Raw genomic sequence first — 16,387 nt, forward strand, 5'->3', positions numbered from 1 at the left:
GACAGCGTACGCATGTGCACAACACGCCCTACTAATTTCGTAATTGCAATTAACGTAGGAAAGGTGACCATCAATTGGTCCGTAATCAGCTCTATTACATGAGCCCGTGCAGCCGACTTGCACGCTGCTTCTGCTCCTGCTTCAGCTTCTGTTGCCGGTCGTTCCTTCCGAGGATCGCCACGCGGTGTTACCGAGGCAAGAACCTGGAAAACGACAGGACATTAATTAGCTACCGTCAACCGAGTCGCCAGCGCAAACCGGCGACCCATAGTGCTCACCGACGGTCCACTTGCCCCGAGTTATACGTAGCTGAAACAACCGCGGCGAGTCCAAGACCCTTTTCGCAATACCGAAGCTTTCGTTTCGGGGCTTTTCACGATGAGGCTACTTTTCGTTCGGCAATGCTGTTGGAATGCAGATGTAAACCATACTGCAATTTTGTTTCAAACGAGAAGCGTACCACTTGTTGATATCGGATCCGCAAAGGTTTCGACGATTAATTGGAATTCTATAGGATTTTTTAATGTTTCGTGTGATTTGAAAACACAGATCCCGGATTTAATTTCATCCAAGTCACAACCGCTGACGAGAAAATGAATCGACACCGGAACTTTGATTTCGGGCTCTTATTTGGAGGTCTGACGTAGACGCGGAGTGAGGCAGTTCTCGGTGGAGGGAAGAATCGTCCGATTCGTTAACCAAGAAATTAATTTCAAGCGGCGTGAATTTTTACGCAAGTAAATCGTTATTATAGCCATACTATTATATGCCGTAGAAGGAGTGCATTATCGCAGAACCACGGAGCACAACATCGGTTGTGACTTTTAAGCCGTGCGACCCCGGCACGGATGCTATCTGAAGGGAGTGAGTATGCAATACCTGCATGCATAGGTACAAAGTCGACCAGCGCACAGGCTAAGGCAAGGTACACATAGAGTCCCGCATTAATTGCGATACTAATTAAACAACAGATTTATCATTCCCAGTCGGATCACCGCGGGTGACTGGTTCACTAATAACCAAGTCGATTAATTGAATTCGAGCTTACAGGCTTCGGGTTCAGCTGTGTGTCATTGAATGGAAATATTTATCGGCATGGTGGATCTGCCAACAATGGATCCACTATTAGAAATTTTACGGTGCCGGAAGCAGTGCGGGACCAATCCAGCCTCAATGACGAAGGATCGGTGTTACATTGTGAAAGAGTTCACAGCGCCCTTGGACATTGCGTACGTCGATGAAAATTCGACGTTTATAAGTTCGGTTACTAAGCCCACGGCTGTAGCGAGTGAATATGTACAGTTGTCGGTTGAAGGGTGGTATTGGTGTAAAGCGAATCTCGAAAATTGTGATCCTTGGAGGGATTCGGGGAATAATTATCCATGAAGATGTCACTCTAGAGTCGATCAAAGGCATCGAACATGAGAGGTTCGGCTTGGCAATGAACAAGCGGAATATATTATGTCCAATTGGAAGGGAACCGTTCGTACGAAGAATCCTCGTTAGGTGGGTCATTAGATTGTCAGTCGTATAACAGACTAGTTTGATCGATGTTGCATTGAGCAATGATCATCCGGTGGATCATTTAAATGGAAGCATGTTCAAATCGTTGTGGGCATTGCCATATTGTTATTAATGATTCGATACGTTCTTGCTTCTGTAAACCGGCCGTAACTGCGGACAAACACCGTATAATACAATAACAAAAATAATTCAATACGTCTGGCTGACACAGAGCGATACGTGCCGCGATTGGAAAATAAATAAATCGACGGAATTTGTGATTGAAACAAATATCTTTACGGTAGAGGCATAACTTAATACCGATCATCGACATCAGTCGCCTAGTCCACGGGGTTGACGGACCTCATTGTATGATGGTGTGAGTGTGTGTGCGTGTGTGTGTGTGTGTGAATGCCGGTGCACTTAGCTAAAACCGAACAGTCAAAGGTGATGCATAAACGTATCTTTAAGTGAGGTGAATGCGAAGGACGAAGGAGAGGAGGAAGATTGGCAGCTCTTTACAGTTCTAAGTCACTGACGTCCTCCATTCATCACTGAATTGACAAGCGGTTCGGAGCGATCGGTTCATCGATTGGCAGATCGTCGGACTACCCTGGAAGCCGCGGTAATTGATTGTTTGCAAATGAACGCGGTATGAAATTATTAATGTTATACATAACTATATCTGCAGCAGCGTCAAAGCTTGCAGGATCGGCTTATCGAACGAAAGTGATAAATTCAACGAGTCTGCGGAGAGACGAAGGAGGCAATTAATATCTCTGGATGCATTCGCGATTCTCTTTATCGTCCGAGAGTCCTGCGGGAAAAACGGCCGCTGCTGCGTTCGCCCGCGATAATCTAAGCTCCGTATTTCGCTCGCTCGGCTGCGCAGAGTCGAATGAACGCGATTTCATTCTTGCGGTCAGCTGATTGAATCGAGACGAGGAAGTGTCCGTAATGAATTGAAGGGGTCATTTAGATAGCATTGTGGCGTACCTACCCCCTGATTATTTCTAATGAAGCTTATTTATCGCACTATTCACCGGGTCAATATCTTCCCGAGGAATCACCAGCCGCGGTCACTCCGCCAGGCCAGGTGATCGTTCGCTAATACAGGGTTGCCTGTAAAACACATTAATTAAGTACCAGGGCAGTGGCTCCTTCTTCGGTATTTCTAAACCGACATTGGAATGGAATGAAAACCAACCGAATGGGTAGTTACGTTATATCGCTTCGGTGATCGAACCCCGTTTAGGTGTAACGAGTAAAAAATTTGACGAGGGTACATTCATCGTTGAAGAGCGAGTGCCTCATCTAATAGAAAAATTACCAACTTGGCGTGTAAGGACATGTGAAAAGCTCTGGTGTTAACCCGTCGATTCGAGGAACGTTGCTGTCGCTTCCGTCAAACGAAGGTGAGAATTCTCGAGTATATTTTATCACCGTGTACGAAGTCAGAGAGAGAGAGAGAAAGAGTAAACGAGAATATCGGGTAGTAGACAAAGGTTATGAAAGACAAGCGTCCGATATGTAATACTTTCAGCGTAGTTTGCGAAGGCATTTAAGAGTTTACTGATAATCGACACGGGCTTTATAGTGTATTTAGTACTCGGTGAACGGGTATTTCATAAAATATAAGTTTGCCAAGAAGTTTCGCGACGGCAGCGTCGTAAAGTTTGTGTGGCGAAGTACGCTTTTTCACAACGTCGAACGTAGACGTAATATTATAAGGCTAAGCAGATAATTGCTCGTGCGGGATACGTGCGCCGGATACTTTCCTCGAGAGTTTTTCCAGGCCACGCGCAACCCGCTATTACAGGACGACAAAGGAATCTAACGCTGTAAGTATCTAAAAACAAGCCGTTACAATCGGTCATCTCCAATACGTGATTTCTACCACCGCGATCCGGTGTTTACGATCGTTTTTACCACGTCGTTCCTCTTTCACCGTTCTACTGCCTGACCACTCACACGCGCCGCATCGCCACCAGCCTCGTTCCTCATATCTTAAACAATCTTTCATACGTATCTTACCTGCGACGTCCCGATCCTGACCCTGACGAAAGTCCAACCACAGTCAGAGATCCACCCAAGCACCCGGGTAAATTGTGCGACTGTTCCCGGCCGGGGAACTGAGGCAGCAAGTGGGAGACCAAGGCCGTAAATTCATCCCGTGGTCCAGCCCCACCTCGCGTCCGGAAATCTTACGATCCGCGAGCACGCGAGCAAGCCTGCATGTTTGCGTATACCGACACATCATCCTCGATGCACATTCGTGAACGGCGTCGAGTTGATGTTACACGAAGCATACGTATCGGGTTGAGGAACGACATGTGAATTGCGTGAAACGATTCGTGAAATCGTGATATTTATCGAGAACTTGACGTCGTTAGGAGGCGGACGGGAAACATGCATCTTGGCGGGTTTTTACAGGGTTATTATATTTGGACGCGGTGGATTGAATTTTGTGAAATCGTAAACGTAGGATGTTACAAAAACGGTGAGAAGTATAATTCCAACGTCGCCACGCACTAAATATAAGTGGATTCTGAAAGTTTGTTCTTACCTTAAGAGTTGTCCGCATCGTTTGATGAGAAGACGGTGATGGTGTTCTTCTTAGCCTTCGTTTTCACTCCGGAAGCATCCGTCCTTTCTCGTTCATTATTTTAATCGTTCGGCTAAAAACGGTAATGGGTTTTGCATCGTTGGCGTAGGTACGCAGCTACGTTCCCGAGTAATAATATCTGATCCCTGTGTTTAAATATTAACCACTCGTGCATAGCCAAGTATGCGCGTGTCTTCCATTCGCACTTGTATCGGAAGTTATTTCGTACAGCAGCGTAAAGTCGGTTAATATACAATTGCGTTCTCGTGAAACACCGGGTGGCACAACCTCAATGAAATACAGGATGATTTTTGCACCGGCGTTGTAATTACTGTTGGAAAAATAAAATTTCTGCAGTTAAGTGTTGCCGGTCTACAAGTATAATAAACCCATGGTAAATAGCTCGTGAACCTAATACGGCTACCGCAACATCTGCTGTTGTTTGCGAAATGTTAAACTTTTACGATGAGTAAAAGCTGCGCGGTATGCAATGGATTTTTACCTCCTCACATCGTATGATAATTAGCCAATAGGGCCTCTTCCACTATCCTGCAACCGTGTTGAGTAATCGGTCCGAAGGTGTGGCGACGCTCAGAGTACATCCGTGTTCTCACGCAACGGAAATGATGGCCGGGGTAAAGTAACTACGAAAGGAGGAATAAAAGAGGAAGAAAAGAAAAACAACGTTGTGGTCCGCGCTTACCGGTGGGCCCTGTTTATTATGATTTACAGGGAATTGATTCAGGCGAAGACGTACGAGGAGTTGGAAAGCACGTCGAACACGACGCAGCGCTCCGTAAGAACCGGGGACCCTGAGGGAGAGGGGTGAGGATCAGGGGGTCTGCAGGAATCGCGTCGGGTTTACGTAAACGCGTAAACCTGTTCGCCAACCCCGGAGATTTGTCTTCGTAGGACACGACCTCGGTCTCGCGAGCGGAACGAGGAGAGTGCCGGAGAGGATGGACAGAGAGAGAGAGAGAGAGAGGGAGAGAGAGCGGGGGAGAGGAGAGAGCAGATAGAGAGATAGAGAGAGTGATCAGTAGGACAAGGTGGCCGATGACGAGAGTTCGAATCGCGCAGTTTGGGCCGTCCTTTATTTTTTCTCCTTTCCTTTCTTCTTTCCTTTATTCTCCTTCTTTGTCGTCAATTTCTCCTGGACCGGGGCTGAATCGGCTGGAGTCAGAGGTGCTCGGGGTGGTTTGAGCACCGGTTTACCCAGAGCGAGACGGCCGGCTCCAGGGGAGATCCCGGCGACCTCGAGCATCAGGTTTTCCCATGGGAGGAAGTTTTCACCGCTCTCCTTTCCCCCTTCGACTTGGTATCGATCCTGGCCAATTTCTTTCACCTTGAACTCAGCACCTACGCCACTGTTCTTGAACACGAAGCATCCATCCTCGAGGATGTAGCTGGTAAGGACGTATCTGCCCTGGCAGGTTATTCGCAGGGCGATGCTTATGCTGCCAGCTCGATTTCCACCCAGGTCTACCAGCCTGATCGAACCACAGAAGACGTAGGGACTTGAGACGAAAGAATCTTCCGCCAAAGCCTTCGCCTGGAACAGAGTGGAACGCAAGAAAGAGAGAGAAACTGCGCGTGGCAAATTCAGACGGTTCTTCTACTCAACCCACATCTGTAAGAATATTTCTGAACACTTTTAAACGTAGCCAGGAAATAAGTAGCATTCAAAACTCTTTCGATCGTCGTATTGTGTCTTTAAATGACACAGCAAACTGCATATTTACGGAAGGCTCTTCAAGCAGAGTATAATACACATCGGAAACGTATTTGCCATTATAAAAATACCTGTTAAATGTAGAAAGTTTCAAGTCACTTCTTTCTTTGGAACATATTCTTGTTACCTAATCTTTTAATTTCTACGTAACGTGAGGTTGGATTCTGTGACACTTGCTTAACGTATCATTTCACGAGAGAGGCCGCTAATTAATACGCATCTTTACACAAGGATCTTCGAGATTTTCTTCACCTGGTCACAGAGGCAGCCGGATAAGGGAAATTCCGCGAGACAGGTCGGAATCGAGTCACCCTGACGGAGTATCTTTATCGAAAGCGGGTGTCTCAGAATTTTCTGGATTAATTTTTGAGGTGGTGAAGTGAAGTGGCATGCTTGGCCAGCCCCGAAGTCTAGGTGACGATTGCCCTCGACGGAAGGCGGTACTTCGGCGCAGGACAAATTCTGACGAGTTATCTGGAAGGTCGGAAAATCGATGACATCTATCCTGACGACGAACTCGGTTTCCCCGGCGTCCCTGACTATCTGATCGTCCAAATTTAGATCGCCAATGAAAAACTCCAGAAAGTAAAGCAGAGACATAATAATTCTTGTTATAATTTTTCGCCGAGACTTGTCACATGACAGTTTGAAAGGTTCTTACGATCAGGTTATGAAAAGTCATCGCCACCCGGGTCTGTCTGTAAATAAAAAACGAAAGAAAGAAAAAAAAAATAGAGACGGAGAAAACTGATCGTCTTCACACGATCCATACTCTCGAAAAATCCTACGCTTGCAATCCAGAATGGCAGTGGAGTAAACACTCGATCAATCCTCCTCGCCTCGACGCTAGATCTCGAATTATCGAATCGAAGCGTTTCGAGCTCGTGATCAGTGTAACCCGAGGTATCCTCTTATCCGAAGGATCAGGAGCCCGGTTTGTCGGGACGGCAAAATGCCAAGGGCGGATCATCCGATGGTACGACTTGCCAGACAGAAGTCTATCTATTGGCGCTGCGCCCACCGCGTGACCTTAGAGAGGCCGGACCGCTTGACGGGCCTTAATTACAATAATTAGTCCTCTTTTAGGCGGTATAGTGACCGGCTGATGAAGAGCTTTCATTGTTAATAGCTCGCAAGGCGATCAATGGAGATGGAATAACGGAGGTGGACGCGGAACGGGAGGCTCGAAGCCTTCCGTCGAGAGGTCGCGACCCCGCCACTTTTGCCGAAAAGAAATCCGCGCCGAACGAAGGGCCGCCTCTGCAGCTGAAAAGTGCGGACTGGCTCGCTGCAGGACACGGCCAGGCCAACGCCACACAGGGGCAAGAACCTGACCCCGTAGTAGTCGCTTCTAAATAATATCTGGTCGTTTGCCACCTGGTCTCGGGTCGGCCTCGCGTTGTCCCGGGGCCTCTGGGCTCGCCGGGGAAAATCCGGGCCAATAGTTTTCCCACTGAAGACTCTATGGTGCCTAACGGCAGCTATCAGGTTGGCCGGAGTCGTGACCGACCGCCTCGCGACGGGCGGGGTCTGCGAACACGGCGTCGTACGCTGTCGGCACAGATGTGCCCCCCACGTGAAAGGGCCCTGCGTGCGCCGGCCTCTATTCGTAAGGCCCACTGTCTGCGTGTGCCCGTCTTCGTGACGCGTCAGCGCTCTGGGTCCTGGAGCTGGGAGCGAGGGGATGGACGGATGGATTGATAGATGGGTGAAGGAGGAGGAGAAGGGCAAATCAAAACCTCAATTTCAACACGGACTCCAGCAGCGGAACGTGGCAAAGTGCTCGAGAAGTCCTTGACATCGACATAAACTATAATTTTCGTACAAACTGAAGCAATGCGACATGGTAAAGTGTCCGAGAAGCCGTTGATATCGATTAAATGTGGCAACTGGATTAATTCGTGAGGTGAAAAGTTGTCTAAAATCATTGGATTAGCGCTGCGTGTATAAAAGAAATGTTTTCATTGCCGATATTCTAATTCAACGCGCAACTTTGGTGTTGTTGAACCGCCGGAAATCCTGCTAAGCGATAAGCCTGAGCTGGTTTAATTTTTAACACGAACAATGCAATATCCTCGAAACATGATTCCACGGTGATCAAACGTAAAGCAATTTGCATACCTGGTGTAAGCAATTGTTGAATACACAGAACAGCCCGGATTGCGATCATGTTTCCATGCACCCGATGCAATGCGGTGGATACGGCAATGAGAAATTCAGCGTCTGTTTGATCCGCGGCAGTGGAGAAGGGTTTTATGGTGAAACGAGAATGCTGAACGTGCGTGTTTGGACAGCCCACTGCAGTTAGCTCGCTTGTTTAGCGACAGTTTCATTATTCTTTTCGGTTTATTCGACTTTTTCGATTTTGCATATACACGTACTCGTGAATGGCGAGCCCGACGTAAATTATTGCCCGATCGCATGCGTGCTGAATCCTGTTGCTTTAATGGAATTGCAAACCCTCGGGGTAGCGTTAGATTATTATAATAAATACCTACGCAATGAGGCTTAGCCTCATAACGCGGATAACTTGACTCTGCGGTGCTGACGTTCGCAGCACGCGACGTGCGCTCGGAAAGTCAGACATGCACTATCTTGGCAAAAGATATTCAGGCTCGTCAGTTTTCCTTTCCGAGGCCACGATTGATGAAAAAAAAAAAAAAAAACGTGGCTAGGTACAAGTTCATTGTAAAATTTATCACCCATGATGACACTTTTCCTCATAGAAAATCAAACGAAAACATTGTACAACATAAAATAGTCGACGGAATTTTAAAAGTATCGTCGCATCTCCTTTTTGTACGTTTTTGTCGCATCATTTTCACCATTTTCTATACCTTCGTTAAGATTATTCTCAGACGTTTTGTATACCATTATCATGTTGAACACGGGCTTTGTCGCGAAGGCGCGAACAAACACAAAATTTATCCGGAATGAGCCATAACTCGCCTTCGTTCCTCTCAACGATAAGTATGTACTTGGGGTGTATAATCCTTAAGAGATAAGTCCAATACAAGAACCGCGAAAAGAGCTCCGATGTCTGCAGTGTATCGTGCTGCGCGAGTGCCGAAGACATCGGTGCAGGTAGGTAGGAAAATACAAGTCGGATGAAAGGAGAAGAGGAAAGGGTCGGAGAGCGATAAGAAAGAGGCGTTAAACACGCCTTCGTTACTCGTCGCTCTGCACTTGAGTTGAGAATCGCGCAATAATTCGCAACGATTGCACTAGCAAAATAGTCGGTGATCCGAAATATTGCGCAGGCGCGGAAAAGGCAAGAATGGTTGGTATAAGAGAAAAGAGAGAACAAAATAGGGAATCGAGCAAGCAGCTTACCGGCAACGTTGAATGGTGGCCCTTCGACGCAGGTACTCTCGGACACTATAATACATCGTCCTTAAGTTATCTTCTCACCTCGGTCAGTGGTCACATTGAATGTTAACAGCGTGGCAGGCCAGTGAGCACGTCCTTTGGTCTCTCTCTCTCTCTCTCTCTCTCTCTCCCTCTCTTTCTTTCACCACGGAGATATTCTCCAGGTGTGTTGGTTGCGGAGAGTCTTCTTCGACGGTGTGGAATCGGACGGTCCGGGCAGAAACACCGAAGGCGAAGGTAGCAATCTGGAAAGAGGCTCGGTGGCGTTTCGCGACGAGAATACGTCGCGTCGCCTGCCTTATTTCCGTAGGCCGAGGATCGTAGGAAGTGCTCCATCAACGGGGCTCGCAGTACCGGGCAGGCACCGGTGCGCTAATAAAGTTGCGAGGACGCGTTCGCCGATAACAAGACCGTGCGTGGTTCTCTTCGCGCTCACCACCTCGGGGCAACCACCGTAAATCAACTCGCGTTCGCCGGCTCACTCTGGGCCCGTATAACAACAAATAGAAAAGCCTTCCACGTTGAGCCACCGCCGCCGTTCGCTTGCGCGGTTTCACGAGCGCCGTTCCGACCGACCGGCGTACCATTGCATCGGGGCAAAAACGGTACGCGAAAATCGCCGCACTTCTTGCCTGGCGGGGTTTTCTTGCTCTCCTCGTGCGGGGCTTCTTTGATTTTTAATTCATCGTCAGCGCGACTCGCGACCTACGTGCGACGAGCGAAAAAGGAAACGTTGAAAACGAACTTGAAATAAAATCAGGGACCAACTCGAGCGCGGCCTCAACATTAGCGTGCTAAGCAGATGCAGATGGAACAAATGGATTCGAGAGGTGACTGCCGTAAATTCACCCTATCGTTGACACGATCCGAACACCCTCGCACGAACCCTGCACGACCTTATACCTCTGGAGCTCGGTTCTCCGGCGATCCTTCTCCGCTTCCTCGTCCGTCATTTTTTTTCCCCAGCATCTAATTCCCCGTCGGAAAAATCCCCATCACCTGCAAAGCCTGGCCGAATGGCACGCTCGATTCTGCAATATCGAGATCGACGCGTGTAGGGATTACATGTGCGATATAACGCGGAGACGCGGTGTTTGAGAAAAGTGAAAAACGCCGGCGTTACGGTAAAACAGGGTAAACAAATACACAAACAATTTTGCTGTGCCACTCGTGGTTCAACCTAGGTCATGATGTATCGGACCTGTTTCCGTTCTATCGAGCCTGTATCGGTTCGCGGTGCCGACTTTTATGCATTAAACATGCGAGCGCGTTCTGTATATAATGTAGATATCATCGATGCCCACACAGTTTCGCCCAGCTCCATACGCACGAGCTTGAGCACAGGCAAGGTTGCCGTATCACAACCGGAAGTTGACGTTTCAACCTTGCCATTTTCAAATGCCCAGGAATTACCTGCGAGAAAAGAATCTCGCATGAGCTTAAACAATCTTCCATCGTAATACAGCGACCGCACGGTTCAAGTCGAATTCCCAACTGCAGCGCAGGCTTTTCGCTAAAATCTTACTTATTCACCGGCTCTCAAGTGCTCGCGGCGATCAGATGCTGCGAGGATAGCCAACATCCGTTAGAGAGCCGGAGATTCGATACGTAACGGGCAGAGCAAGGTGTTCCGACTCGTGGCGAGGCATGAGCAACGAATACTTGCCTACCACCACGCTAAGGGAAGCCGCGCCTTCCAGCTCCGAGCATAATTAAACCACATACTGTCGCTTCTGGCACTGCCAAGATTCCAAAATTGCGGAGCGTTCGTTGCGAGTGCGAGAAAATCCTAGTCGGTGATTGTAGTGAAGAACTCATTCGGTCCTAACAAAAATACAGGTATATATATAGAGATATACATAGAGATTGAGAGAGAGAGAGAGAGAGAGAGAGTCGGGCACGGGTGAGGAAAAGTAAGATGGATACGTGCACCTACCGGAAGGTGCAATACAATCGCAATTTGCGGTTGCGGGATAAAGTCGGGTGGGGATAAAGCAGCGGATTCTCTCGGTGGAATCGCAGGTGTCGGAGCGAATGGTGCACAAAGGCAATTAATAGCAGGTCGGTAATGTTCGATTCGCATGCGAGCGCGCGGGCAAGACAGAATGCAGAAACACGGAGGGTTGCCCCGGTCGCGGACCGTACGTCGAGTAAGGAACGATTCTAGGATCGAATAAGGAATGAGGAAGCGTGCATCCTGCTGAAAAACACATTTCGTTTTATCCGACTCAAATTCTTCGCTAATTGCGTCATTAGGGTCGTTAAGCTTACTAACGAGGGCTGCGGTCCGGGGGCTAACGAGTTTCAAAACTCTTCGTCCATCTCGCCGCGACTTATCGAGGCCTCGGTCCATTTTTCACATTATCCAACGGTCTTATTTCATCCTTGTCCAGTCTGCACACACCGTTACCCCTTTACCTTACACGACCTCGTCGTACCTAGACACCTGTAATCCTCGGTTTAATCGAATTCTCACCACGCATTGATGAATTGTCAGGATCAAAGTTCATCCGTCTTTCACCATGATCAAAAGGTCAAAGCCTTCATCTGGAAAATAGCTGGCTTCTAAAACTTGGAATTCCGAGCCAATGCCAAACCGCGAATCGAGCCGCGTATACTCGTGAATTCCGATTGAGCCGGTGGAACTGCGGACGCTGCGGGATACAAACGAAAGGCGAAAAATTTCCATCCGGATCTGATAGCTGCCGGTGCATTGTGCCGGATGAACATACGCTGTGTAATCCAAGTAACCGTCGGCAGGCTCGTTTCTTTGGGTTTCTGGTTATGCTCCAGGTCTCGAGGTCCGGACAGCTCGGCCAGCCTCCAGCGTTCAGCCTTCAGCCTCCTTCCGTACGATCCAACCTCGCACGCGTAGGCGTACGAGACTGACTGATGTCCGCGGTCCATTCTATGGGATATGAATCCCGAGCAGTGAGTAGGTACTGAAGCAGACCCGGGTTAAGAAATCATACACGATTCTTTTGCTCTCCGTTACTCCGGTCTCGGCTCTCATCCACACAGGAGGAAACACCTCGCTTATCTTCCCATTCTTATACAACCGCGACTTTGACCAACGAGATATTGCCTTCAGACGCTGACCGACCGCGCCCCGATTCTTCATTATACCATTTTCAGAAGAATTGGTACGACCATTTTACACCCAACCGAACCTGCAGCAATGATGTCAGAGTCCCGCCCCGGTTGATCGGCATTCGACGTCAGGCATAGGACTGCAGGGTTTCATCTCCCGGTGTAACGCGGAGCTTATTAGTCCGCAAATAGCAAAAGCCCGGGGGGCTGTCTATGGGGGTATTATCCTCTGGTGGCGCGGAGAGCCGACCAGATGAACGGAAAGCACGTCGCGGAGGACGCAACGGAGCATGAGATATATGGCGAACTCGCCCTCCAATTACACGCAATTCCTCACAGAGCGGAGCCTACGCACACCGAGGTCTTGAAGTCTCAAAGTCACTCGTCTGGTACCGGCTGATGCGGGGCACAGAACGCAGAGATTTCTCCGCAGGAACGCCGGGCGCTGTGCAGTGGCTAGCATTTGTAATTACAAATGTCTACGGATTATAATTAATACCTGGTCTCCGAGGTACGCAGACTACCACAGGCTGACATACCTCTGGCTGACTTGAAGGGTGTACGAATGGATTTAGTTTCCATTAGAGTTTTGCACCGCTGAGTGACAAATTGAATGACTTTCAAGACTCTTCCGGGTTTCGACTCGAGTCACTTCTTATCCTCCCACAAAGGAATGCAATCTTTTCGCATTGTTGTTTTTTTTTTTTCATCCACCCCACGGAGTTAAACAAAGTCAATCTCCTCGTGTAACGTACATCCGCTTGACTCTCATCATGGGAATTCGTTTATCCACGGGAATGACGTTCGCGACTCTCTTCACCTTGTTCCATTTTCCTGCTTTCCCTAAATCGTTGACTACCGGACTGCGAATCTTGGCCGGTTTGGAGGGACAATCAATAAACTGAGAGTCACTGTATCCTCCGAAGGGCAGTCTGCTCGGTGATATACACGAATGCGTGTGCAGTGCCCGTGTGGGTACATATCACTCTAGCTGTACCAACGGGAACAGCAGCTGCTGTGAATTTCTGATTGCGTTTATTCAACCTGTAAGTTACGCTTCTCTGACTCGACTGAAATCAACTCTGCATGCGCACCGACCAACTGTCTTCCGAGATTTACAATTAGCCGGTAAGGAGCTTACGCCTCGTTGCATGGACTGGACACACGGAGAATGCTCTCGCGATTCTGTATCCGCTCGCATCACGAGACTCATCGTCGGTAGACTTGCGTCAAGTATATTGAAGAAAAAAGTAAGCTACAAACTCGAATTATACACTCTGAGTGTAAACATGTGTAAAATCCATAATGCTCTGGTTTATTTGATATATCTTCGTATCAGAAAACTGAGAAAAGGTATAACGGAATGGGCATCGAAGTATGTAAAGAATCGATGCTGAAATTCATCAGCGTCACGCGGTTCTTACGGCATTATAGTTTTCAAAAGAAATTTTTATTCAAACCCGTTATGTCTTAGAGTTTAAATCATTTCTTTTAAATTTTGCGTACCAAACGCTTTGACCGAAGCAAAATCGAGATGACGTAACTTCTCCGCAAGAATAAGAAATCATCAGGAAACATTAGCATTAGTCGTACTTGTTAGGCATTTTTACAAAATGAAGAATGAAACACGGTAGTCACGTCGATCGGTGTTCAAGATGAACAGACGCGCCTTTGATGCGAGAAAATACAAAAGTTCGCTGCCATCGGACCTCTGAGATAGTCTGTTTGATCGAGGGACTTGAATCTTGCCATCATCTCGGTCTTTTTATAGGTACGAATAGCTTAACAACAGTGTTTAGTGTAGAACTCTGTTACCCTGGTGCAGCGGCGACTCGAGTCCAGTTAGAACAGAACTATTGTCCGGGAAGTAAAGTGTCAAGGGTGGCATACTTGCCGGTAAAAACATTCTTGCCGTGCTACGCGGCTATCAAGCGTATAAAATTCCTACGGTAGGATATTTATTTTTACCTTCTTCTTTTCACTTTGGTTTGCTTATTTATGTCCATCTTCCTGTCCCGCTCTCGGGATGTCCATTCGATTGAGAGAAGGGCATGACCGGAACACCTCGAATAAGTAAGGCATGGATAATCGTTGCGCCAAGACGATCTCGGCGCTTGTCCTCGACGAACTTTGTGTAGAAAATTACTAGATAACCTCGGTACATAACAGCGATCATCCTTCCGGCACGAGTGACGGAATTCGAGACTTGATAATCAGACGTGAAATTATAATAATTGAGGCCGAGTCAAAACGAGGTACAATAATATTCATTAGTGGCCTAATCTTACGTCTAACTTTTTTTCGATCTGAAACAAAATGCGAGTTCGATTCTATACGAATTTTTTGACAGTGACCGACGATGCAGCCAATGTGAGAGAGATCTAAAGTCATTGTCACATAATTCGTATAGAATCGAACTCGCATTTTGTTTCGAGTAGAAAACAAGTTAGCGAGAAGGTTGAGGCATTAATGAATATTATGTTGAAGTAATCTTGACCTACTACAATTAATGAATATTACTTTAGTACCTATCGAATTGATCATACTTCCAATGGCCGAAAGTTTTTCACCGTCTAATGAAATTTGCCTCGACTCGCTTCTTTTGCTTCTGATCCTGATTAAAGATGTTCAAACATCAACACTCCGTCTGAAATCGAAAGCCGTGTACGCTGGTGCGAGGCGAATGGTCGAAGCAGCTCGAGGTGATTCGTTCGACTAACGAACGAGCGCTGGAGCGCACCTACACGTTTTGTATGAAGGAATGAATCTGACAGAGTCCTTATCTCCGACCATAACTAGCAGAGGTCTGAGTGGCGAGTATGACTCCGTCTGGCTACCGCAGGCTCGTAATATATCCCTGAGCAGAGCTGAGTTTTGAGGGCAATAAACATCGGCCGATCGGGTTCAACACCCACTGTCCGGAGTTATCGCATTCCGCATAATACCTCGGACAGTTATTATCCATAGAGCCGAATTTTTAGCAGTAACCATATCTCCTTCATGGCTTATAGAAAGTCAAAGTGTATAATTAATATTCCAATCAGCAGCCTCGCATAACGAGCTGTCTCGCAACGCTCAATTGAAATATTACGACCTTTTACCACCGGAGGTATAATCTAGGAGACAACGAGATAAGTAACCGGTAAAATGTGCATCGGGTATAATGCCGCCGATTTAACGCGCTCCGATATATATTCACAAGCGCGTTGCAAAACCTGAGGAAATCGTTCGAGGAAATATTCGTGTACAATAATCTAACGTAGAAAATGTCAAAACTTACAAAAGTCCTTGAGCTGATGTGACAATTTCGATATGGACTATGAAAAGAGGTTTCTTGATCCGTTTCGTCATGCTAGATCTATACTCTCTTTGATCTCTGTGATTTTCATCGTCCTTGACGAAATACGATTTATCTACTCCTGTTGGATCAGGACCCAGAAAAGCCGCAGCACGCCTGGAAACGAATATTCGTAAAACCGATAAGCCCTTGCGGGATTGTAACTCCTTGCGCAAAGGTATAATATTTCTTCGGTATCGTGGAACAAGCCGGGATTCGATCGGTCTTCGAACAGCGATGCGATTGCCTTTGCTTCGCGGGATGACTCGAGTGTATGGTAATTTAGCCGAGCTTTCTGCCCGGCCCATAACCAACGCGACTCTTGTACCTTTGCGCCAGGATCAGACCAGGTCTCTTACGTGTCTTCGGGATGACGGTACGTATACACGGGAGGCGGGGAATAATATGTCAACCGGTGACGCGGCACTCGACACTGCATCGAATTACGACGGAAAAACATTTCTACTTTCTTTTGTCTCACTCTTCGCATTATTCATTCAAACTTGGACGTGCACAGCTATGGATAGAGAGAACAGTCGGGTTGCAGAGACGATGGATGATCGCCTCTGGTCTTCAGATTTTTTGCTACCAGTTATTGGGCTGAAAATCTTGAGCAAATCAACCGGCGTGTAGAATTCATTCGCAGTATGAGCACGCGAAGCGAGACGGTGAACTTGTTTGGGAAGATTAGTGATCTACAGTCAAAGTTTCAAGCTCACGCACAATATTTCTCAGCCAATAATTTCCAGTG

General features: G+C 47.5%; 1 protein-coding gene across 1 annotated transcript in view; it reads left to right on the forward strand.

The window, feature by feature from the left end:
* The window catches only part of LOC107222149 (protein cortex), a 238,171-nt gene that overhangs the window by 143,602 nt on the left and 78,182 nt on the right, over nt 1-16,387 (forward strand). The gene's annotated exons all lie outside the window — the stretch shown is intronic.

This window comes from Neodiprion lecontei, chromosome 5, assembly GCF_021901455.1.
Source record: "Neodiprion lecontei isolate iyNeoLeco1 chromosome 5, iyNeoLeco1.1, whole genome shotgun sequence".
Taxonomy (NCBI): Eukaryota; Metazoa; Arthropoda; class Insecta; order Hymenoptera; family Diprionidae; genus Neodiprion; species Neodiprion lecontei.